This window comes from Carettochelys insculpta, chromosome 14, assembly GCF_033958435.1.
Source record: "Carettochelys insculpta isolate YL-2023 chromosome 14, ASM3395843v1, whole genome shotgun sequence".
Taxonomy (NCBI): domain Eukaryota; kingdom Metazoa; phylum Chordata; order Testudines; family Carettochelyidae; genus Carettochelys; species Carettochelys insculpta.
Window position 1 is genome coordinate 25,950,377 of NC_134150.1, and position 24,722 is coordinate 25,975,098.

Consider the following 24,722-nt stretch of genomic DNA (forward strand, 5'->3'; position numbering starts at 1 on the left):
TCCAATAAAAAGCAGTATTGCCACTACAGCATATTTTGCCAGCAAAACTGTCTACAGTAGGGCTTTGCAAATATAAAAATGTCATGACATACCACACCCTAAAGTGACATTATGATACTAGCACAAATACCAAGTATGTAGATCTGCTCTAAAATGTATTTTTAAATTGTTAAATAAAACTAGATTTTGCAAAAGTAGACTTTTAGCCACAAAGATCATTAGTTTTGCACCCAAAGCACCTAATCACAATGCCAATCACTATACAAACGCATAGATAAGGTTTTTTTCCCACCCCCACTAGAGAGCTTACAACATGACAAACAGCAACAAATGACTGAAGGACAGGGCATACAATATACAAGAAAAGTAATCAAGTATTCTTTTTTTTATAATTCCCCGACTACACTTCATCTTAGCCCTTATTAGTGCCCTTTCCCCCTTCCTCCCTCAGGCTACAGACCTTGAAGCAACCTTGTTCTATTTTTTTCCCCCTAGAGACCAGAGAAGGCTCCATGTCTGAAACATAACCTCTAATCTTATTTTCTATTTCTAGCACACATTTCATGAACCTTCTCCCATTTTTTTAGAATAAATATTCTCCTATGCTGTGGTTCCTACATCAGACTGCACTAAATACTTTATAATTTCTGACCCTACTCTCCTACCTGAGGAAGATTCTATTTTAATTTTGAGTTAAGTTTGAGTTTGAATATTTTTTCTACTCTATTTTTAGAATTATCTGAAAGACTTCACTACAAAGAGACCTTCCAATATTATGGTTAGCAGTCTACTCCAACAGTAAAGACAGTTCTACTCATCTGAGTTTTACCAAAAACCACCATTTTAACACAATCAAAAATGCATATATTGCATTTTACTTTTGCAAAGCAAAACAATGCCAAAAAATTAAGTATACTTAATGTATAAGTATAGCCATTAAGTTTAGTTTTGTTAATTGTAGGTTTTTCCATCATACAGTGAATTCCTCTCCTGATCATCTCCAAAAGATTCTCAATTGCAAATACTTACAAGTCTTTATACTTGTTAAAGATATTTTTTTCTACTATTTTATGCATTGGTCATCTGGTTTAGTAGCATGGAATTTCTTGCATTAAATGGATGAAAAGTCCTTGGTGAACTGTACCCCTCAGCAGGAACTGTACACATCAACAGGAATTTTCTCTTGTACATTTATAAGCAACAGTTCCAATTAAGTATTAAAGGAGTTCTTAGGGCCAGATCTTGGCTCCTGCTACTCAAATCCAAGTAATCTGACTTAATTCGAGTGCTTCATGGGGAAGGAATACACCAAAAGATCCATCCCCATTATATATCTAGGCTCAAGAGCATAGTTGTGTCTGCTGCAGCCAGGCCCTCCATTCACAGAAGCAGCATTTGGAGGATTGTTGCAGGTTGACCAACCACATGCCAACTCTTCCCTTTGCACTTTGCAATGTGCTGTGAATGAAGACTTCAAAACATAGCTCTACAGAGGATATGTACAGTTCCCTATACCTGCGTTACAGAAAAGAAACAATGACAGAAACCAGAAACAAGGTTGCTTGTTTCTCTATTACCCATGAATGCTCATCTATTGTATCCAAACCTAAGTGACAGGCAGCCATAGTAATCTCACACATCTACTGTGCAATAGTGACTTCCACGGTCCTCATTTAAAATTAACCAGCCCCATGGGGGGAGGGGTATGAAGAGTGTGCGAACACACACCACACCCCATGTCCAGTTTCAATCCCCTCCTCCCACTTGCACTGTGCAGGGGGAGCCTAAAGGGTATGATGGGGGAACCTGAGGCACCCTGGGAGCTGTAGTTCCTTGGCCAGCTCCATGTGGAAAGAGCTGGCCCTGGAGCAGGAAAAAAAGACTATATTTTCCAGCACGACCTTGCCTGCTAGCAATAGAAAAGAGAAGGGACAACGGCGAAACTTTCCTTAAAGATGGAAACTATGAATATGTCTTAGACACTGCTGTGAATTTGCTGTCATGAAGAAATGTTTGCTGCTATCTAAAGTGTATTTCACTACTATTCATCTTTATATAGCATTAACTGAAAAACTCTGAAGATGAAGACTGGAATATTTTGGAATATTGTTTTTTCACTATGATATTACAGCAAGATCCCAGAAGGTCATTTCTACAAAACCTTTATTACTATATTACACAAAAATTTTGTAACAAAATAATTTTACCAATCACCGTTTCCACTCAAATTTTTCATAAACCTCTCTTATGCACACTCATTGCACAACTATTTTGAACTCCTCTATATTTAAAAAAAAAAAAAAAATTGCAGTTGACTTTTACAAAATAAGCAACCCCTGCAGAAATTCCTGGGTATGGGTCTATTAACTGAGTTCACAAACTATGCATTAACTATCCTGAGGCACTTACAGTATTCCCATCCTCCTAATAACCAGGAACTCAAACTATACCAGTTTACATCGACTCTGTTGTTAGTTGCAATAGTTGTCAGTATAGAATCTTGCCCACAAATACAAAACTCCCACTCCCTCACAAGGTTGTTTCTAATAGGCTGCATCTACATGGGCAAATTCTGTTGAAAGAACAAGGCTTCTGTCAACAAAACTCCAGAGAGTCTACACAGCTAAAGACCTCATCAACAGAAGACAGCTGTTCTGCCAGCAGTGCTATCCCTGTTCCTGAACAGGTATAACACCTCTGTCAACAGTGTTTTGTTAACAGAGTGCCCCTGTAGACAGTTCTATCAACCAACAGGGCTTCTGGTTCTGCGGGCAGCCCTGTTTGCAGAGCTGCCGTTCAGCTCAAGAAAGCTTATGCTCCACGGTACCTGTTAGTCTATAAGGTGCCACAGGACTTCCTGGTTTTTATTCAGCTGTTCTATTGACAGCAGGCAGTGCAGTCTGGCTAATCTCTGTTGACAGAGTGGTTTGCTCTTTCAAGTCACTTTTGAGTGTAGATGCAATCCGTCGACAGAGGTTCCGTCGAGATATCTCTGTTGACAATAACTTCTGTTGACAGAGGCTGCCTCTGTAGACATGGCCATAGCTGAATGAGATGATCTGACCACAGGAGCAGGAAAAAGCTAATTGACTCTCAATTCTCATACCAAGACACAAAGAGTTTGGCAAAAAATGTTTGAAGATTACACAATATATTTTATAATAATCTATAGTCACAGCTCTAATGTCTCAATACCACTGATATTTGTTCCATGCACACAGTCTACAACTTCAGGCTATCATCCCATTACGGGCATGGCATCCTAGGTCAATACAGCTGTAACTTTTAAAGCTGCTATTTCAGCTTTCATTCTCTATCTAAAACAGAGAAAACCTTAGGATATCAGTTTTCTAGGAAATCAAACAGCTTAAGTTTGGAACTTAACTGAAAACCTGGAAGGGGTAAATTACAATTTATTTTTAGTTTGTTGCTTTCTGAACTAAAGATTTGGCCATGATTTGAAAAAGGTGAGATTTCCTTATAAAGCCAGTAACTAGTGTGGGAGAACTGCCTTCAGCAATGAAAACAAAGGAAACCAAGGCTAGAAGAATGGATAGACAAATAAGCTGAAAAATTTAGGTGACTATAATATAAATTGGAGAGTTCACGAGGCATTTTGAAAAAGACCTAGCAGCATCTCTTCGCTGGATTTAGAAATGGAGTGGAAATCAGTAATAAAGATGTTGATATTCTGTTTCTGCATTTTAAAATACAGCCTCGTCAATCTCAAGTGCTCAAATATTTAAAGTGTAGCGTCAATATATCATGAGATAATATTATATAATACCTTTAGTGCGCTTTCTATTTGCTTTTTGAGTCTTTGGAGTCTAAGTCCCGCCCCCCGCCCCACACCAACCATGAGGGCTAAAAACACCTTTAAAAGTTAAAAAGCTAGGATTCTCATATAATCACATGACTGCAGGAATGCAAGCTTTAAGAAAAAACACCATCTCTAGACCCATGATAAAAGCACAGTGCTTATTCATAATGTTAAGAAAATAATAGTTGCGGGGGGAGGAATAAAAGGCAAAATGAATAAGATTCCCTTTTTCCAGAGGTCATTCAATAACTGCTCTAAAAAAAATCTCAAGTTATATAGTGTTGTCACACTATGCTACTCTCCAACAAATTGTTCAGTTAAGGAAAACTAATGCAAAATGACTTCTCAAGTGCAACTCATATTTGAAAAATGGTGTCATATTATTCCAAGATTTTATACAAAAGAACACAAGTGAGAGGAAGAGCTTCTGAAGTTCTTCTGGAACCACCCAAATAAGTTTTTCTCCAGATCAATCTCTTCCTGCCCCCAACACTTCTGAGCATCTTTCAATTTTAGTTTTTTAAATTTCAATGTAAAATTTGCACAGTTGCAACCATACTACAGGCAAGTTGGTCTTGTAGAAAATTTCTTTATTACTCCAGTACTACTTTGCAATATGCTCCATAGGCACAGTTATTTGTCTCCTCTTCTCCCACCCCTGTTGGGGAACAGCATGTTAACTCCAGGAAGTAAGAAACCACAGAAGACATTTCTATTTCCTTCATCATAACATTGAGCACTACTCACTAAGCCAACAGGGCTAGCTAATTTTATTTCTAAAGTGTTCTAAAGAACATTGCTTTGAGAGATAATATATGCCTTCTAATCAAGTTTCCTACTTATATATTCTTTGAATTAAATGCATTAAACTTAGCAAGACAAAACACCTTGTAAACAGAATATGCACAGATTAGGGAAGGATAACTAATTAAACCAGCAACAAGAGGGTCAAAACTGGTTTCTGTCTTCTGTTTTGTTTCTGGACTGTGCTCTATGTCAGTCAAGCTCATCCTGACTTCATAAACCCTTTTACCATTTCAACTTTCAGTTTTTTCAAATTTAACTTGGATTCTGTGAAAGCAGTAAAAGCTTTTGAACAGATATAAACAAACATTCCTTTATTTATGAATCTGACTATTAAAATAGAGTAAAACAGTCTTTGGCAATCTTTCAGTGCTCATTAAAATGAGAGAGACAGAAGAACAAGAAAAAAGTGCTAGGGAAAAAAGGAGGACATAGGATTCAGAAGGTTGAGGGTTTGGCAAGTAAAGTGATTAATGACATAGAAAAAAAAAAAACCTATCCAACACCCAAAAAATCAAGAAATTATTTCAAGGGAAGTCTAGGGGTCACATCTCTGAAAGTGGAATAATTCTGTCTGTCTGTTTGAGAAGCAGCCTTTCTGGATGGGCTGGTATAGGAAACTTTTAGAAAACAAATCAATTGTTGAAAATGTAAGCCACTGGCCTCCAGCTCTTACTGCATCTAATCAACGCAATTAGATATAAAATTTAAGATCATATTTCTAGATCCTGTACTATAACAATACTGATAGAACATTCCACTGCATATTGAACTGTGGTTATGTTCAAGTCATTAAGTTGTTTAACCAGCACAGTCACTAATAAAATGTACAATATCTGACAATGTGTTATCTTATGTATGGAAAAGAAATTCTTCCACTGACATATCTTCATGCCTTTCACATTGTTAGCCTTTCTTTACCTCCAGGATCAAATTGCATAGAATCCATTTTAGTGCACATTCCTCTATCTATGTCTTGGACAAAACAGAGCATTTTTTACTGGTAAGAAGCCTTACTTATCCACTCTAAACAAAGGTGTTGTATTATTGCAAGAAAAAAAATTATAGTATTAAATACCTGGAAAATAGTGTTTCCAGATAAAGAGAAAACCTCCTATAATCTAGCTGGATTTTTATACCATACACATTATTGCATCCTGGAGGATTGTGCCTCAATTCATCTCAGACTACGTCTGCACTAGGCAAAGTAAGTCAACCAAAGATATGCAGTTGAAGCTATGGCAATTGTGTGGCTAAAATCAACATCTGTACTTAACTAATTTGGCTGTCCATACTGAAGAAGGCTGATGGGAAAGTTTCTCCCATCAACCTTCCTTACTCCTCACATCTTACAAGGAGTACAGGGGGTCAACTGCGACTCCTGAGAAGTCAGTTTAGTGTCCATACTAAACGCCTGAAATCAAACGCCAGAACATCAACCCTGAGGAGGTTGATCTTCAGGGGTAGTGTAGGCAGAGGCTCAGCGTTAAGATTCTCAAATTTTAAGGAAAGGGAAGGTGAAGGGTTCTTTACACAGTGTAATCTAGAGTCACACCAGAATAAAATGTTAACTACTGTGAAAGTGTTGGGGAGAGGGACTCCACACAGCGTGGGGCGAGTGTGTGCTGCCTCTCTTAGAATGTAGGGACAGTGCATACGTAACATGTATCTGTACCTCAGTAGCCAGAGTCAACATACACATCCTTCTTTGCAGAGCAATGAGACCTAATGGCCAAAGTCAATGTATTCATACCTGCAAACATGGCAGTATTGCCCAATGGCCACAGTTAATACATTTGCCCCAGTTATCAAGGCAGCAAGACCTAGCAGCCAGAGCACATAGATTTGCTCTTCTTAGCAGGACAGAAAGGCATAGTGGTTAATGTCAGTATGTTTGCCCCATTCATGGGTTAGTAAAGCTTAGTGGCCCAGTGACCTCAATTGGGATAGGGGACCACTACACACAAAAAGGGCCAAGTAGAGTGGCCTGCACCTCCCTCTTCACTGGGCCCCAGCCCAAGCATCTGGTAGTGACATGAGCAGTGCTGCTGAGTCAGCCTGGAAGTCTGATCAAAACACACTGATTCAAAATTCCAGTTCACTAACTGGGCCACAGTCTAATTCTCTGTGGTTCACACTGCTGTAGTTTGGGGGTATCTGCTGTCTCTGGGTTGCCCTGGCTGCACTCTTCCACGTAACTGGACTTTACAAGGCCCCTGTGGGACCCTGTCATCTGCCTGGGTTGTACCGTCTCTGATGCCCACTGCCTCGGGGGTTCAACAGATTCTTCCCTGGAGCCTCCGGCATGCGTCCTTCCTCTCCAGCAGTCAGCCGCAACTGAGCTGAGGTGCTCCCTTTTATATTAATGCATTTGCACTATACGCAGTGCAGATGAAGGGCCATGGCTGCCTCAACTCACAACATAGGATTAACCTTTCTCTATCCAATATGGGACAACTGTGGCTATGAATAACTATGAATTGTCTGTTTAGATATCTTTCCTTCTCATAGCCTTCATACAGATCAGCTTCAGCATCTCAGCAGATTTTGAAGAAAAAATGGACTGAGAACGCCAGAAAACTTGGAGAGAGAGAGATTTAGCATAAAGGTCAGTAGGCATGCCTTCCATCTGATGCCTCCAGTCTGCCTCCAGCAAACACTGAGGGCAACATAATCCATCTGGAAGACCTCGCTGAGACAAGTTTCAGAAAGAATGACTTTTTGTAATTAAAAAGGCAAAATAACAAATCTTCCCTTTGGGACAAACAATGCCACCAGTGTCTGAATATTAAATATAAAGAGAGCAGTTCTTACCTACAGAGAATATCTCTGAAATATTGTTATTACTATTTACAGAATTTCTAAATTGGGCACCCATACTCTAGAAGTCCTTGACATAACTGATCTTGCTACACATGTATTTTTAAGTAAACCCACCATAAATTCCTTTCTCCAGTTTTACAGTTCTCCACTCCTACAGTTACAAGCTGGAGAAAATAAGATGCGTTTTGCAACAATCCCTGAAAGTCAATAGATATGGACTATTTCAGGCCGGGTAATGTTTCATCCATTCAACAGGATTGTCATCTGCAGTGGAAATAAATTACAACTTCTGTCAAGCCAGTTCTCTGCTAGTCTTAAACCAATAATGTGCTGCAGCATGTTCCATGAAAGAAATTTCAAAGTAAAACTAAATACTATGGATAAGAATTATGGAGTGCCAAGCATGCTAGAATGCACTGCCAGCTGCCTCTTGCAGTGCTGTAACACATACTTCTACACATCCCTTAGCACAATACTTAGGCCTGGTTCTCCATTTGTAAGTTCTATTAGTACTGTAAACCCTTGATTTTACAGACCCCTTGTTAGCAGACTCTGGGAACAATAGACGTCCGCCAGCACGCCGCCCCATCCCCGTTGTTCCCGAAGGCTGCTTAACTGAGGTCTGGAAAATCCTAAATCCCCCCAAAACTCCAAAAAGAGTATGATAGGGGACTTACCACCACAGCCTGGAGGAGCCACTGCTGCCAATGCCACGTACTCCTCCCACCATAGGTGAGGTGTGTATGTGGGCAGATGGCACTTGTATATGCACCCCACCCCTAACGGGAGGAGCACATGATGGCAGCTCCACCAGGCCATGGCAGAGTTCTTGCTGCCATGCGCAGCAGGGGCGGTGGCACAACTTTTGCTGCCACAGCACAGCTGGGGCCCCCAGCAGCAGCACGGCTTTGCTGTCGCACACATCTGTGGGGCCCCAACCACAGTGGTGGGCTGTGGTGGCTTCTCCAGTGTCAGCAGTTCCAGCAGCGGTGAGTAGTCGGCATTTTTGGAAGAGGCCGGGGGGGAGCGGGCCTGGCAGGAGGTAGGTGGGCAGTAAATCCTTTGATTTAACATGCTTTCAGCTGTAACGGACACCCCTCCCCCACATTAGTCCATTAAATCGAGGTTTTACTGTATAACTGTCCTAACGAAGATGTGATTTAGTTATGCTTGCGGGACACTCTGTACCCCAAGCATCACTCCTGTAATGCCCACTTTTATATAGTTCTGATGTATGGTATACAAAGTTTGTCTTATAAACTACCATTTGAAAAGTTATTTGCTGAAAATCACTGTCCTCTTAAAATGTGTATATCAGTATTGTATATGGAATTAATTTTGCCACACGTTTGTTATTGAAATATTGTAACTTTGGGTAATGCAAATAGCCTGGCTACCTAGTTTCAAAAAAGGACTCACAAAACATGTTGTAAAACTGTTGGCTACTGAATAATCATTCACCATCGATAAGGGGGCGGGGGAGCAGACTAAACAAAAGACTTGCATGTCATCCCCAACATATCTCAAATACCACATACCTAGAACATGTGAATAAGAAATGTACAGTTCACCTGAAAGATGCTTCAAATCTCACATACACCATAAAATGATTGTCCCTCACTGGTGGGGCGGAGAGGCAGCATTACTCATGGAGAGGAGGAGGGTACAAAACAAGAGACCATGGCTTCTCCATTTACATTTCTCTCCCATCTCCACATACGGGACAAGAGAGGACGAAAGACAAAGAACCATCACTGAATTGTCAGGGGAATGGTCCTACCTAAAAGGCTTTCTGGCTAGTATGAACTGCTTTGAGCTTTTGTGTGAGAAACCATTTTTTGCTTTCAAATCTTTATTTATCTTGGTAACGTTCAAGAAAGAGTTTGTTTCTCTTTTATTCTTTTGTATCCAATTCTAACTTTTACGCCTTTTTCCACTTATAAATCACTTAAAATCCATCTCTCTACAGTTGCCAAAAATGAAAATATTGCAGTAACAGAGAGGGATCCCTTCACCACCAGTCCTCCAACACTGGGGCCACACTACAGCAGCGCTCCCCTCCCTGAAGCACTTTGCAGCCTAACCCCCACAGTGCTGCCTCCATCCTGCCCACTCTGCACTCCCCACTGGGGTTCAGCAGCTCAGGCCACAGTCCGTGTTGCCACATATGGGGCAACTGGCTCCCCATGCTCCAGCCACTCATCCCACTGCCCTCTCGCAGGGGTTAAGCAGCTCCCAGCGGCTCAGGCCCCAGTCCATGCTGCCGTGTGTGGGGAAGAGCTGGCATGCAGTGGAGGGACGCTCTCTCCTTCCCTTCCACCATACCGGCAGCAGTTGCCGAGCAGTCCTGGAGCCTCCACAGCCCAGGGAGGAATGGGGAGTGGCAGATGCAGCAGCCTCGGCTTGGCTCCCCGTCTTTGTCCCAGAGCCAGTCCCTTCTTAAGAAGGGGAAGTGGCATCAATGGCTTGGGGCAGGATGGAATCGCTTCATCACCTGCGAGAAGCATGACTGCCCAGAAGAAGAAACCTAGTTTCCAGGGTAGCACCTGTTGGCTGTGCCAGTTATTTGAGAGTACTGATTGACTGAATACCAGTTAAAACAGAGTTTATTGAAGTTAAGAACTTGTTTTAATATTTTATCTAAACCAGTGTGTTTTTGCTGACGTGTAGGGAATCTCGACTCAGATTAACAAAAGCTGTGACAAACATTTTCTTTGATAAAATTATGACAGTGCAAGATGCATATTTCTGGAGTTCAAGGCTGGGATTGAGAACACCGAGTGTTATCTCGTGTCTATTCATGAGAAACTGGGAGAGCGTTCATGTAACCCTGCTGGGTGTGCCTTTTCTGTGATCAGCTGTAATCAGCTGTGAAGGAACAGAGCCTGGAAGGGTTTACTGTTCACTAGCAAAGCACTGTAAACAGTATCCCAAACTGAAGAAATAAAGAGACACCACTAATCAATAGTCCAGCTTGTACCCTGGAAATGTCACAACTACTAACATCACTGCCAGGGTAGAAGCAATAACACAGCCATAAAAGTGCCCTATACATCTTATTTCTCTTCCTGTACAGGGATACTAGTATATAAAGGTCTAAACTGGTGTGAAATGTACCTTTATGCTAATATAATTGCACCTACACTAGTGAGGGTTGTTCTCCTTTACCCCATTGATACCGTGAACACAAACTTTCAGGTGTAGACAAAGTCTCACTCTGCAGCAAACCATAGCTACTTGTATTTTTTTATATTTATCATGTAAATTAACAGGCACCAGGAGACTAATACAGCAGATTTTCAATTTTTTCACTCCATAAACAGGAAAAGAAGGCAGTCAGGTGGATAAGAGCAAAGAAACTTTTGAAAAACAAATGCCTTGTGTCTGCTGAGCACTTCAAAACAGAATATGGATTTACTTCTGTCTGTAGACAGTTAAGCTTTAAAATATTAAAATTCAAAAACTGAATTGAGCTACCTATGTAGCATCTTCTTTGTGATTTTTACACCAATATTTTGGGGAAAATGTATGTTCTCTAACTCCCCCTAAGTCTACCTTTCAGGAGTACTGCATTTTAACTACAAACAGCTTCTACAAAGTTTTTAAGAAACGGGCATGTAAAATGTCAGTGGCAACAAAAAATGTAAAAGTAAGGAGAGCAACAGCTATGAGAAGGTTGCAATGGAGACAAAAATCCATAATTAATTAGTGTACAACTTGCTCGATACACGCACAAATTTGGTTTTTGATCTGAAACAACTTTAGCAACTTCAGCTCCTAGTCACAATAGCATCAGGTATCAGTGAGGTAGCAGAGTTAGTCTGTATCTTCAAAAACAAGAAGTCCTGTGGCACCTTTGTAAACTAACAGATATTTTGGAGATATTTATGCTCCAAAATATCTGTTAGTTTATAAGGTACCACAGGATTAACAGCATCAGAAAGACTGACCTCTACTATCAGTGGTTCTTACACTTGTAGTCCATTAAGCACTTTTTGATGAAACACAGATCAGAATGTTTCAAAATGTAAGGGAAGGCAGTTCCACGAGATCTTTCTTCAATCAAACTACCCACAAAATGAGAATACAGTAAAAGTTAAATTTCTCTAATCCGGAACTCTCATCTGGCAACATCCCTAATCCAGCATAATTTTAGTTAGTTGGATGACCTCTTATTATGAGCGTGGACAAGTTTCCAGTGGTCCCATAAAGGATGTTTACAGTCACTAGTCCTGGCTCTCATTGTTCCATTCTGTTATCTAGCTGTAATTTACCCCTGTTGTCTTTTAAGAGACCTGTAAGCAGTGGAAGTGTTGGAAATGTACTAGAAAATATTGACCTTCCATGGTCCAGAAAATTCTCTAGTCTGACATCTGTCAGTTACTGAGGAAGCAGGATGAAAGTTGGACAAGAGAGGTTTAACCTGTACTCTAAACCGAACAGTAAGTAGAAAGGTGGATAGAGAGTACTTTATGGAGAACCTCATATTTTTGCATACTGTAAATTGTAAGCAAAGTTACCAACAAGAAAAACTTAAAACTGGCACAATTTTACACCTTTGTACTGTACTTAATCAAATGAAGCAATGTTTCCATATGCTAGTTTAAAGATTGCGTACACAGAAATGGACTAGAATAGCTTTATTTAAATATCTGAAAATGCATTAACCTGCCATAAAATTCAAGCTCTAGAACTGACACATTACCCAAGGAATTGACTTCTGCGCTGCCATTTCCAATATTCAGTTTCAGTTTAACCAATTAATAGATTTCAAAGCCAGTAGGGACCTGTATGTTCAAGGCTATTACATTTCTGCCAGTCACTCCTATATATGATCTATATAACTGATGTTTGACTAAAGAATACCTCCCAAAAGCGCATCTAGAGTTGATCTAAAGTCAGAAAGATTTCTAGGCCTAGTGTTTTGATGTTAGGCCAGGAAGAGCTCAGAATGAGCATTCCCGGGGTGGTAGGAGAACCTCATGTTATTCAAACAACCAACCACCCATGTAATCTGACGGGAACCCATCCAGCCCTCAGCTAAAAATATGGTCACTGGGATATGGAGAGATGAGAGGGTGGAGTAAAAAGATCTTCTAGTACCTCTCTAAGAGATGTGTAGAGGATACATAATTAAAGAGTGAATCACACTCTAGCAAACATTTATCTAACTGACTACATGCATAGCATTAATCAAATGTCAAAAATAAAAGCCATCCCAGAAGATGAATTGGAAAGAAATTCTACTCTTCTTGCTATGTCTTCAAAGGAAAAAAAATACACTGTCCTTTCCCAAAAACATCTCACTAAATCTTCCATGTTAACTACAGATTTACTCGAGTATACTAATCTGTCACCACAAAAATGTGACATTCCTCTACAAAAACAAAATATGTATCATTAGTGGTTTTGAACAGATTTCACATCCAGCAACATCTGCAAAGCAATAGATTTCACTTAACCAGACCTAAATCTTTTTTAACCACAAAACCAAGCAACAGATTAATTTCAAAATAGCACAGGTCAAAAGTACTACTTTTCCACAAAGATAAAAATAATAACTACTTATGATCAAAAATTACCATACTAGATTATTTCCTGCCCCCAAACCTCTTAATTTCTATTTCAAGCCAAAGATTAAATACAATATGAAAAAATAAGACACTATACTTAGTGCTGATAATATGAATTAGAAGTGTGTGCATGCAAGTAAAATCTTCAACATTGATTCATGCCAAATTCAAATTTTCTTCAACTTCTACTTTGTTTCATAATTTTGTACCAAGTTTGCTAATTATCAAAATTGTGGGGGGTTTTAAACAAGTGACTCTACAGTTATTCTACACTTTAGGCCTGAAATTAGGTTCACGTGCTGAATTTAACAATACAATCTGTTGTCTTGGAAATTACTGAAATGTTTAAATAAAACAGGATTAAAACTGAATAAATGATGATGATTTTAGTTGTCTACAAAGAACTGAATTAACGTAGTGGAGAATTTTATATGTTATGAAGTTTTACATCAAAAATTTAAAAAAGTTAGTAAGTACTCAATTACATGAAAATAATCTGGGCTCTTATACTAAGGCTGTGTCTACACTAGAGAGTTTTGTCAACTGAAGGGGCCTTCTGTTGACATAATTCAGGAAGCGTCGACACACAAAGTATTCCATCGACAGTCTTTTCAGAACTGTGCATTTGTCTCAACAATGTTTTCCCTCGAAAATTTGAGGAATAAAGCTTCTGTCAGAGTTCTGTTGACAGAAATGCTATGTAGACACTTCTGTCAACAGAGAGGGCTTCTGGTTCATCAGGCAGCCCTGTTTGCAGATCTTCCAGTCAGCCATTCTGTCAACACAGGGCAGGGCAAACTGGCCGCTCTCTGTCTGACAGAGCTGATTGCTCTGTCAATCTGCTTTTGTGCATAGATGCACTCTGTCAACAAGCATTACTGTTGACAGATGCTTCTAGTGTAGACATAACCAAAGTGTAATAACAGTATTCCCCTCATAAAAAATGCCGAGTCTGTAAAAAAATCAATTTAACGCTAAGCTGTATGGGGTGCAGGTCATCCATATCTATTACCATGGAGAGACAGGGAATGGATTGCTGTGAATGTATTAAATAAGTATGATTTTTTTTATCTTTCCCTAAAGCGGACACACAATATTTGAAGTTCTAAATTAATCTTTCAGCACCATATTAAGTAACTTTCATATGTTACCTGTTTTTAAAGGTCTGCTTCTTATAAGCAGCAATGAAATGAGTCATTGAAGCATACAGCTACTTCAAAAGTAGCCAAAGTTGCTACATCATCATAAATACCAACCAATATATTTTTGATCATAAGCAACAGACAATTTACCCTTAAGCCATGAAACATCTTCTTGGACCATGAAGATAAGGAGCAGTAGAAACCTCCACGACACAGTCACAGGTTTTCAAGAAACATGTGGTGTGGACACCGAGGGGTTATGCCTTATTTCTTTCTGAGGATGCTTCCATTCCTTTTTTTATCTCTCCCTCTATGTCTTCTGATGCCATATCTGCAGAATCTACAATCTATATTGATGGAGCAGGAATTTACCTAACTCAAAAAGGAAAACCCTACAAAGCCACTCATCTGATCTTAAGCAGGCCTGGGCTTGCTTCAGAGGAATTTGCCTTCATCCCAGTTAAGTCATGGGAAATTCTTGATACCATCCAGAAACCACAGGCAGCCCCAGTGTAATATGCTCACAGTGAGAAAGACTCTACTTGACAAATAGGAATCACATTTTCTGCCAGCTTTGATTTTGGAATGGATTCAAGATACAGTGCATTTCATTGGAATAATCTCGTACTAAAGTGACTACAGCATGACTCACAATAGCAAGGTCACCACTGAAAAGTAAAAGGTCACACTGCGTCTTTTTATGCTCCTTCTCCTTTTTGTCCCTCAGATGAAAACTTTAACATTCCATGACTCCCTTTAAAAAGTCCATACTGAAACATAGCATGTTAGAACAAAACAGAACTGGGCTTGTTTAGTTTGGAAAAGAGAAGACTCAGAGGGAACATGATAGCCATTTTCAAATACCTCAAAGAGGGTTAACAAGGAGGAAGGAGAAAAACTGTTCTCCTTGGCCTCTGAGGATAGGACAAGGAGTAAGCAGCTCCAACTGCAGCAAGGGAGGTTTAGAATAGACATTAGGAAAAACTCCCTAACTGTCAGGATGGTTAAACAATGGAATAAGTTACCTAGGGAGGTTGTGGAATTTCCATCGCTGGAGATATTTAAGAGCAGGTTAGACAAACACCTATTGGGGATGGTCTAGATGGTGTTTGGTCCTGTCAAGCAGTCAGGGACTGGACTCAATGAGCTCCCTTCCACAGTTCCAGCGTTCTATGATTCTATGATTACAGGTGCATGTCATTTTGATAAGAGGACAGGCTTCCCCTGTGACATGTTTGGAAAATACTGAAACAACAAAAAGATGGATTCTGCTCTTCTATTTCGAGATTATACCAAAATATGTAAAATTCACCCAACTCCCAGGGAATATTCTCTAATCACATTGTATCACTCTGTTGTGGGCATTGATTATACTCCTGCTTTACAAAGCAAAAATCATTACTGCAGCACTGAACCTGCAAGTTTAATCAACATTCTACTGCCAGAAAACAAGTAAGCTGTGTCTACACGGGCACAAATCTTCGAAACAGCCATATTTTGAAGATTACTAATGAGGTGCCGAATTGAATATTTAGCGCCTCATTAGTATTAGGACATATCCAGCTGCGGCATTTCAAAAGTGCTGCTTTCGAAAGCGCGCGGCTCAGCTACACAGGGTCCTTTTCAAAAGGACCCCCCACCTTTCAAAATCCCCTTATTCCGATCAGTGAGCGGGATAAGGGGATTTCGAAAGGTGCAGTGTCCTTTTAAAAAGGACCCCTGTGTAGCCACGCCCAGCCACGTGCTTTCAAAAGTGGCACTTTCAAAGCGCCATGGCCAGAAGTGTCCTAATGCTAATGAGGCACTGAATATTCAATTTAGTGCCTCATTAGTAATTTTCTAAATGGCCATTAGCACGGCTATTTCGAAGATTTGCGCCCATGTAGACACACCCATAATGTGTTAAACAATTTTTAGTTAGAAATCTCCAACATTACCAAAGAACAAAAAAGACACATCCGAGCTCTGAAAGAAAAAAAAAAAATCAAAGATCGCCTGTCTTTGTTCTAAATTATGTGAATTTGCCATATAATCTGTATTCTCCAGACATGTTTACAAAAATGAAGGAAGATTAGAATCACACAAATAGCGCAGTAAAAAGTGACCAGAGGAAGTGTGGGGGGGGAAATTCAGGGAAAGACAGTTATACTTATCCAAAAACCAGCATAAAAATCCAACAAGTGAAAAAGCAAAAAACAAGGAACAAAGGATGGCAGGGAAGAATTATATCTATACTCTAAAACAATAAGCATTTTGCTAAGATTTAACTACAATTAAAATACTTACCCATACTTTCAGAGGAAAATATTACCTTAAAGGAATGATTTAGTTGTAAAAAAGTCATTAAAGATACAAGCAGTTGAAATTTTAAATTATATTTTAGCACCTCTTCCCTGGATTTTATTTAAAATAGTGAGTACTCATAAAAAATTCCTTGTACATTTCTGCTATTATGTAAAGTATTATCATTATGAATGGGAATATCCTAAGCTTACAGGAAAAAGATGAAAGAACATATTTTAAAAGTACCCGATACATACAAAAACTCTTAAAAGCATTTTTAAAAAAAAAAAAGGAGGATTTTTCAGCAAATGCAATGTTTGTTCCCTTTTGTGGCCTTCCAATAGGCTTAGCAAAGACAGATCTTGTATCTTCCCTTTTCCAAACAGAAGGCATAGCACTCCACTTCTCATTTAGCTGATGGCACACACATCTACTCAAATGATTCCATAATAGTAACAGAGAGGAAGCCATGCTAGTCTATACACTATCAAAACAAAAAGCAGTCAAGTAGCACTTTAAAGACTAGCAAAATAGTTTATTAGGTGAGTTTTCGTGGGACAGACCCACTTCTTCAGACCATAGCCAGACCAGAACAGACTCAATATTTAAGCATATTGTGGGGCCATACGGGTGCCCATAGCAGTTCCACTAATCTGGAGGTATAAACTGTCCCCAAAATGGAAATGATTGCGTGTGAGAACAAAGTTACAGAGGTCAGACACCAGATTGGCTGTGGTGGCATCAGGGATGGTATTCCTGATTGCTTGTAATCCGTCTTTATGTGGAATATTAGTGTACAGAGCCTCTACATCCATTGTGGCAAGGATGGCGTTATCAGGAACTCTTCCGATGTTTTCCGCATGTCCCCCACAATATGCTAATATATTTATGGCTGACCTGGAACAACGATTCCTCAGCTCTCGTCCCCTATTACCACTCCTCTACTTAAGATACATTGATGACATCTTTATGATTTGGACCCATGGTACAGAGGCTCCAGAAGAATTCCACAGAGACTTTAACAATCTGCACCCCACCATCAACTTATGCCTCGATTACAACATGCAAGAGATAAATTTCCTGGACACTACTGTACTAATCAAGGATGGCCTGATCAGTACCACACTGTACCGAAAACCTACTGATCGCTATACTTATCTACGCCCTTCTAGTTTCCATCCTGCACACGTGACTAGATCCATTGTTTACAGTCAAGCTCTTCGGTACAATCGCATTTGCTCTGATCCAACTGACAGATCAAAAGCTACAAGAACTTTACCAAATATTCATAAACCTGAATTACTCACCAGGAGAAGTAAAAAAACAAATCGACAGGGCCAGACGAATACCCAGAGACCAGCTACTCCAAGATCGGCCCAAAAAAGCCAAGAACAGAACACCACTGGTCATCACCTACAGCCCCCAACTCAGACCACTGCAACCAATTATTAAAGACCTACAACCTATCCTTAATCAGGATGCCACACTCCAAAGGCCCTGGGTGACATGCCTGTTCTCTCCTACAGACAACCTCCCAACCTCATGAGGATCCTCACTAACAGCCACAGTCTATACCCCAGGAACACCAGTCCTGGAACCTTTCCCCGCAACAAAGCCCGCTGCCAGCTTTGTCCACATATCGTCTCTGGAAATACCATCACTGGACCTAACCAGGTTACTCACAGAATCACAGGCACTTTCTCATGCTCCTCTACTAACATCATATATGCCATCGTGTGCCAACAATGCCCAGATGCTTTGTATATTGGACAGACTTCTAACTCCCTTAGACAACGGGTCAATGGGCACAAAACAGACATCAAAACCTCCAGATCCACAAACCAGTTAGTTAACATTTTAATGGAATGGGGCATTCTGTCAATAACCTCAAGGTACGTGTGTTACTGAAGAGGAATTATCGCACCATTCGGGAAAGAGAAGCAGCCAAGCTGGCTTTTATATTCAAATTCGGCACATTAACGTGGTTTAAACCGGGACGGGAACTTTCTGAGTCACTATAGGGGCTGGTCAGCATACTTCGCTTAATCTAATTCTTGACCTCCCCACCCCGAATCCCTGCACTCTCTGATTTGCTCACCTTGATTATCTTTTTCTGATTTGTCCTCCTTGATTACTGTTTTTGGTTCTCTCTGCCTTAAATATTGAGTCTGTTCTGGTCTGGCTATGGTCTGAAGAAGTGGGTCAGTCCCACGAAAGCTCACCTAATAAACTATTTTGCTAGTCTTTAAAGTGCTACTTGACTGCTTTTTGGTTTGATTCCATAATAGATGTACTACTGGATTCCTCACTGACATTAAGCTCTTATTGAGCACCATAGGTGAGCTATCATCTTCTGTTAGCTCTGAAGTACTTCCCACCCTAATCACCAACATTTTAGATCTAGTACTTTTTAAAGTATTTTTTAAATTGTACCATTGACTATGCCTTCTACAACACATATATTTAAAAAAATAAAAAACAATGAACAAAGACCACCCTATCAAAACAAAGCACACATTTTTCCCTGGGGCATACAATGATGAAATAAAATACACAATGACAGATGTTAATTGCGTCACAATGCAATATTGGATGACATTCAGATAATATAGTGATAAGTGCAGCATATAAACTTATATATAATAGAATCTAAAACTCAAAACACACTGACTAGACCACCTTTGATGTTTTAATCAGTGTAATTCAATAGATACTTATTCTGATAAAGCATCCCAGGTGTCAACTGATTGCAGCCTATGTATCAGTTTGAAAGACTCTTTTATGCTGCATAATAAATCTTGCATGGAGGATTATAAGGCTCACACTGTGCCTGTTTTTCCTATCCTGTTCTACACAGATACTTATCTTTTATTCCTGTACACAGATTTGTGGTCTTCTCCTTCGTTTCCTTCACTTTTGAACATCCACTCCCTCAGTATCTTCTGCTTCTATTCTCATTCTCCTCTCCCCTTTACTATCCTAAAACTGCTCCAATCCAGAACTTCAACTTGTACAGTGCAATGTTTTATAATTTTGAAACAACTGTACATAATAGGACACTCATTCAAAATTTTCTTATACTACAAAGCATCAGTTCTTACTGAAGATAAAAAATAAAATAAAACTGGTATTTCCCGGCCAATCCATTTCTTAGGTATGACTAGATAAAACGCTGTTTGAAAATGTTCCCAAGAAGTGAAAATACTTCATTTTAAGACACCAAGACACTTTGTCCAATTTGTTTCAAATTTCACAGAAAAATTCCAGTCTGATAAATTGCACGTAGAAGTTTCAGATGAATTAGTTCAATTTCGACACACAGTCAGAGGTGGTGGTCAAAAACAACTCTTCACAGTGATTTGAGCATCAACTTACATAATATAATTTATATGGACTGTGCTTCTGCCCACGTTTTTCCCCATTAGTCCCTTTACAAAAAAATAGGACAAGTGTTAAGAGTCTCTTATAACATAAGCCTACTAAAATGCATTTCTATACTCTTCCAATCATGAACTTATCCACAAAAGACATGAACAACAGAAGATTAAAAAACAAGGGATCAATAAGACAAGATGATTAGTAACTGCTTGTGAACCTGCAGAACACCGCCATCTGGCAAATTCTATAGTAGCTATAAAATCATCATGTCAAACTTAGCTTCTGAGTTTAAACAGTGCTATCTGCAGTCTAGGCATACCATCTTGTACTGTAAAATCTGAAGTTATCACAAGGTATATTTTGTAAAGTCTAATCAGGTCAGTTACCCTCTGAACCTGACCCAGCATGTTGTTCTATAATGAAGTTGCATGTGCTGCTGTAAAAGTCACCTTTCAGATGAGACATAAAACCAAGGTCCTGACTCCCTGTGTTATTAATGGTCTCCTGGCACTCTATATAAGAGCTGGGCTTGGGTCCTGGCTAACATCCAACTCTAGTAATAGCATCCTACTTACCTACAATTACTCCTGCAGTTACAATGAGATGATACTCTCTACTTCCTGTTCTAAACTGTCATGTAGTATTATTGTGCATTGTCAAAGAGTTTCACATTTCATCTGAAGTCTGCATTTCAGTGGTGCATTAATGTATCTGAGTGTCTAGTTTGTAAGTACTTAGAGATCCTTTGGAATAAAAGGAGCTTTATATCACGCATACTGTGTATATCTTCAAAACAGTAAAACACATCCCTTAATCTGCTGTCACTAACAATATTCCTGGTGCCATTCTTCTGCCTCTCCTCACTGCACCAAGAAACAACATGAAAAATGTACTTTTAAATTTTCTGTCATGTAGTTTGGGGTGGCAACTTCCACATGAGCAACTATAGTGGTCTTATTTTTCACTAAGACATTATATCAAAGACAAGCAATGCTACAAAAAGATGCAGCTAACTTACAGGACAGGAACATGAATTTCTCTCATTTTTGCTACAGAGGAAAATTGATGAATATAGGGGTGCATTGAGTGGGAAGAAAGATTTTAAGCATGGTGAACATTGGGGAGAAAGTGAAAGAAGGCTGCAGGTGGTGACACCAGAAGAGAGCAGAATAAGGAAGATCTGGAGAATATGGCATAAAGAAATGGCTCTCAACCTTACCAGACAGCTGCACTCATTTCAGTAGTCCCGTAAGTTAAGCACTTTCTCATTTTTACAATATAAAAGTTATACACTATAAAATAAATCAATTGGAATATAAATATAGTATTCACATCTCAAAATATAGTAGTATATTGAGCAGTATAAACAAGTCATTGTATGAAATTTTAGTTTGTACTGACTCCACTAGTGTTTATATAGCATATTGTAAAACTAGGCAAATATCTAGAGGAATCCCTGCATGGATAAAGTATTTGCATAAATGGACCCTGGATATCTGCCTCTATATACACAGATGCAGATATAAAGCAAATAGCCACAGATTTGCAGGCTCTATAGATGTACCCATGGAAGACCTTTGTGTGTTCTCAGGGGTGTATACTTGTCTGGGTAAGAATCACTGGCATAAGGCAGTGAGGAAGGGTGCCGGTGAGTAAATAAGTGGTTTCACAGCATGTATATTTAGAATTTTTAAAAATGGTGCTTATGATTACTTGGCATTACTTTGGGTTAGGGATTAGTTAACAATTGACCAACATTTTTGAAGCCCAAAAAAGGTTTTGGCTAACCCAATACACATTCTTCCAATTTCCTCAAACATGCACACTTACTGTTTCTGAACCAGAAACAACAAAATATGAACTGGAAAAGTTGACCTCTCAGTATATCTGTCCATACCAGAAGTACAAGAATACACACGGGAACACATGTTTTTAGTAGATGTACAGCCCAGTTTCCTGCACCTTAGATACTAATCATCATTCAAAGGTTATGATGCTTATCTGAAGCATTTTGGTTTGCCCATCACAAATTTAGATTAACTTAAACATTTTGCAAACATGAATACATAGATGAAGAAAATAAAGCATGGCAGGGCCTCTCCCTTTTTGGGTCTACATAAGGGTGGGTGTTCCTTCAGGGAAGAAGATCAAGCCCAGTCCAAATTTACATTTCAATGCATACCTATGCATAGTACTTTGCACTAGTCTTTCAAAAACTAACAATTCCTTAACTGTCTACCATTTAACTTACACCACATTCTTGACCAGAATATCCAAATATCTACAAATGCAAAGTTCCTCTAGAAAAAAATATATAATAATAATAACAAATATCATGCTGATTCATAGCTATGATTAGGTTATGAAAGAGTCTCAACTTCTAAATCAACAATTACGTTAAATTTACATCTAGGTAAATTATGAATTCTTCATTTAAAGAATATCAAACAACAGGACTTTCTCAAGGTGACAGATTCTGAGTGAGGGAAACTCAAAAGTCACTATTAAAAATGAGGATGTCTCATCCTCCTATATTTATTTCTATGGTTAACGTAGTGCAGAAGAAGTTTAAGGAATCACGAATAAAACTCATGCAACTGACATAAGTTTATCAAGCTACAATGACAGTCAGTACCAAGTAAACCTTTACCTACATAAGATACTTGCTGTCTTTCTGCGATTAAAAGCAAGCAGCAGTTACAGCACCAGCTAGTGCTACACAAAATAACATAATGCAAACCACAGAACAAAACTGCAGTCAAGGTAGCGGTCACAATTCCACTCCCCTGCCACTTGCAAGGCTCGACATAAGCCGGTTTATAAACGCAGACAAGGCCGGTCCCGGCATTAGCTAGGAGTCCGTTGGCACACATTGTTCTGGTCTGTATCATGTTCGCCCCTCTCGCGGGGAGGCCGGCTCCAGCGGGGAGATTAGAGAAGGCCTCTCCAAGCCTGGCAGCAGCTCTCGCCGAGGGTTTCAGGGCCGGGTCACTATTTAGCAGGAAGGTGCGGAGGAATTCCCGCAGGCGCAGTCTCGGCCGGTTTCACCCGAAACTCTCACACGCAGGTCACGGGCGGCGAGGTGGGTGGGTGTCTAGGGCACCCTCACCCTGCCGCCCCCCCTGCCTCGCTGTACTCACAGGGGGCAGCCATCAGCGCTCCCCGCGGCAGCGACCCCAGGTCTCCAGCCTCTCCCTAGGAGCGTCCGCGGCCCGGCACTGCCTCCCGAGGGGCTTCTCCGCACCCCCAGAGGCTCCTCACAGCCCCCTCATGGGCGCCCCTCCCACTCCCGGGCGATAATTCCGCCCTTACGGAGGCTCCCTTTATGGCGCGCGGGGGGGAGGGGGGAGATTAATGCTGCCCCTGGCATCCCCGGGTCCTTCCCACCACCACGGCCCCAGCCCGCCGAGCTGTGGGGCTGCTGCCTGTCTCCCCCGGGAGCCGCTGCTGCAAGGGGCAGACAGCTGGGCTCGCTCGCTCACCTGCTGCCACAGCCCGTCAGTCCCTCACGGCACGGCCAGCAGCCCCGCTCTGTGTACTCCGGAAACGGACGGCGGCTCCTCAGCCCGGCGCCGGGGGGAGGGACCAGGCAGAGCGGGGCGGGGAAGAGCCGCGAGTGACAGGGCGAGGAGCGGGGAGGGGACGAGAAAGGGGGGCCGGGGCTGTGGGGGGAAGGGGTCAGGGAAGGGAGGTCGGGGCGGTGGGAGGAGAAGACGGATCAGGTGCCAGAGTGGTGGGGGGAGGGAAGCAGAGCGGCTGGGGAAGGCGGTCAGAGTTCAGCCCCCCCCTATTTTTCTCCTTTCCGCCATCTACGCCACCCCCTTCTCCCTCCCCTCCCCCCGTCTCCCCCCAGCTCGTTCCATCTCCTCAGGAGCGGGCCCTGCGGGACCAGGCTGCGCAGAGAACGCCACCAGGCCAGCAGCCCCTGGACAGCCCCCAGCAGGGTCCAGTAGAGCGGCGCAGGTCTGGCACTGAGGTGTCTAGGGAACCCTCTGGATGCTGCATTGCTGTGCCAGGACTCCCAGAAATTAACTTCAAAGGTGGTGTAACAGGAACAGGTGGCCTGGGGAGGAGTGTTTTGTGATGCTGGGAAGCTTGGGTTGTTAAAAGGCCATACAGCAGGGAAGGAGGGAAAGAAGTTAGCAAATAGGTTATAGCTGCATAAACTACTACAGTAATGAGATTTACTGCTTGGAAAGTTAGTTAGGTGGATGTGTTTACCTCTTTAGTGCAGAAATAGTTTTTTAAATGGTATATGTTTTTAATTATTGCTGGCCACAATTTTTAAAGAAAAATGACTACGCAAACTTCAGCAATTTCAGCGTTATTTGATAACTTTCAGTGGAGCATGTCTACAAAGTGGTTTCTCACACTAGTCACTCATGATGTATCTGTTAGTGGTTTCATGCACTCTTCAGGACATGTTTGAAGTGTGGCATCTTTAGGGCAGGAGTATAAACAATTTTTTTAACATACAATTTGGATAGTGATGTAGATTTCATGCCTGTACAGGAAACTTGTTGTCAGATAATAATGGATTTTCAAAGCCTGTAATACTCTTCTCTGAGGCTTTGTCTACATTACAGTGACCTTCAAAAGAAGTTCTTCTGGAAGATCTCTTCCAAAAAAATACCCGCTTTTGAAAGCATGCATCCACACAAAAAGGCGGATCGAAAAAATTGATCTGCTCTTTCAATAGAGAGCATCCACACAGCCCCCACTCTTTTAAAAGAATGGGCCAGGGATCAAAAAGTCCGGCAGCATGAGGACTGCTCTTTCAAAAAAAGGGTCCCCGGGGCATCTACGCCCTTTTTTTTTTTTTCCGGAAAGAATCTTTCAGAAAAAGGCACTCTATCTCATCTGGGAGAGGGAGAGTGCCGCTAAGAAAAGTGCTCTATT

General features: G+C 40.7%; 1 protein-coding gene across 5 annotated transcripts in view; it reads right to left on the bottom strand.

Moving 5' to 3' along the window:
* Nucleotides 1-23,387, bottom strand: part of GARRE1 (granule associated Rac and RHOG effector 1) — a 125,136-nt gene extending 101,749 nt beyond the window's left edge. For 4 of the 5 annotated variants that reach the window (XM_075008635.1, XM_075008634.1, XM_075008633.1 and 1 more), the window contains exon 1: nt 23,306-23,387. The gene's annotated coding sequence lies outside the window, so the exon portion shown is untranslated. The remainder of the gene's footprint in view (nt 1-23,305) is intronic. The other variant, XM_075008636.1, reaches the window with a different exon arrangement.
* Nucleotides 23,388-24,722: the final 1,335 nt, after the last annotated feature.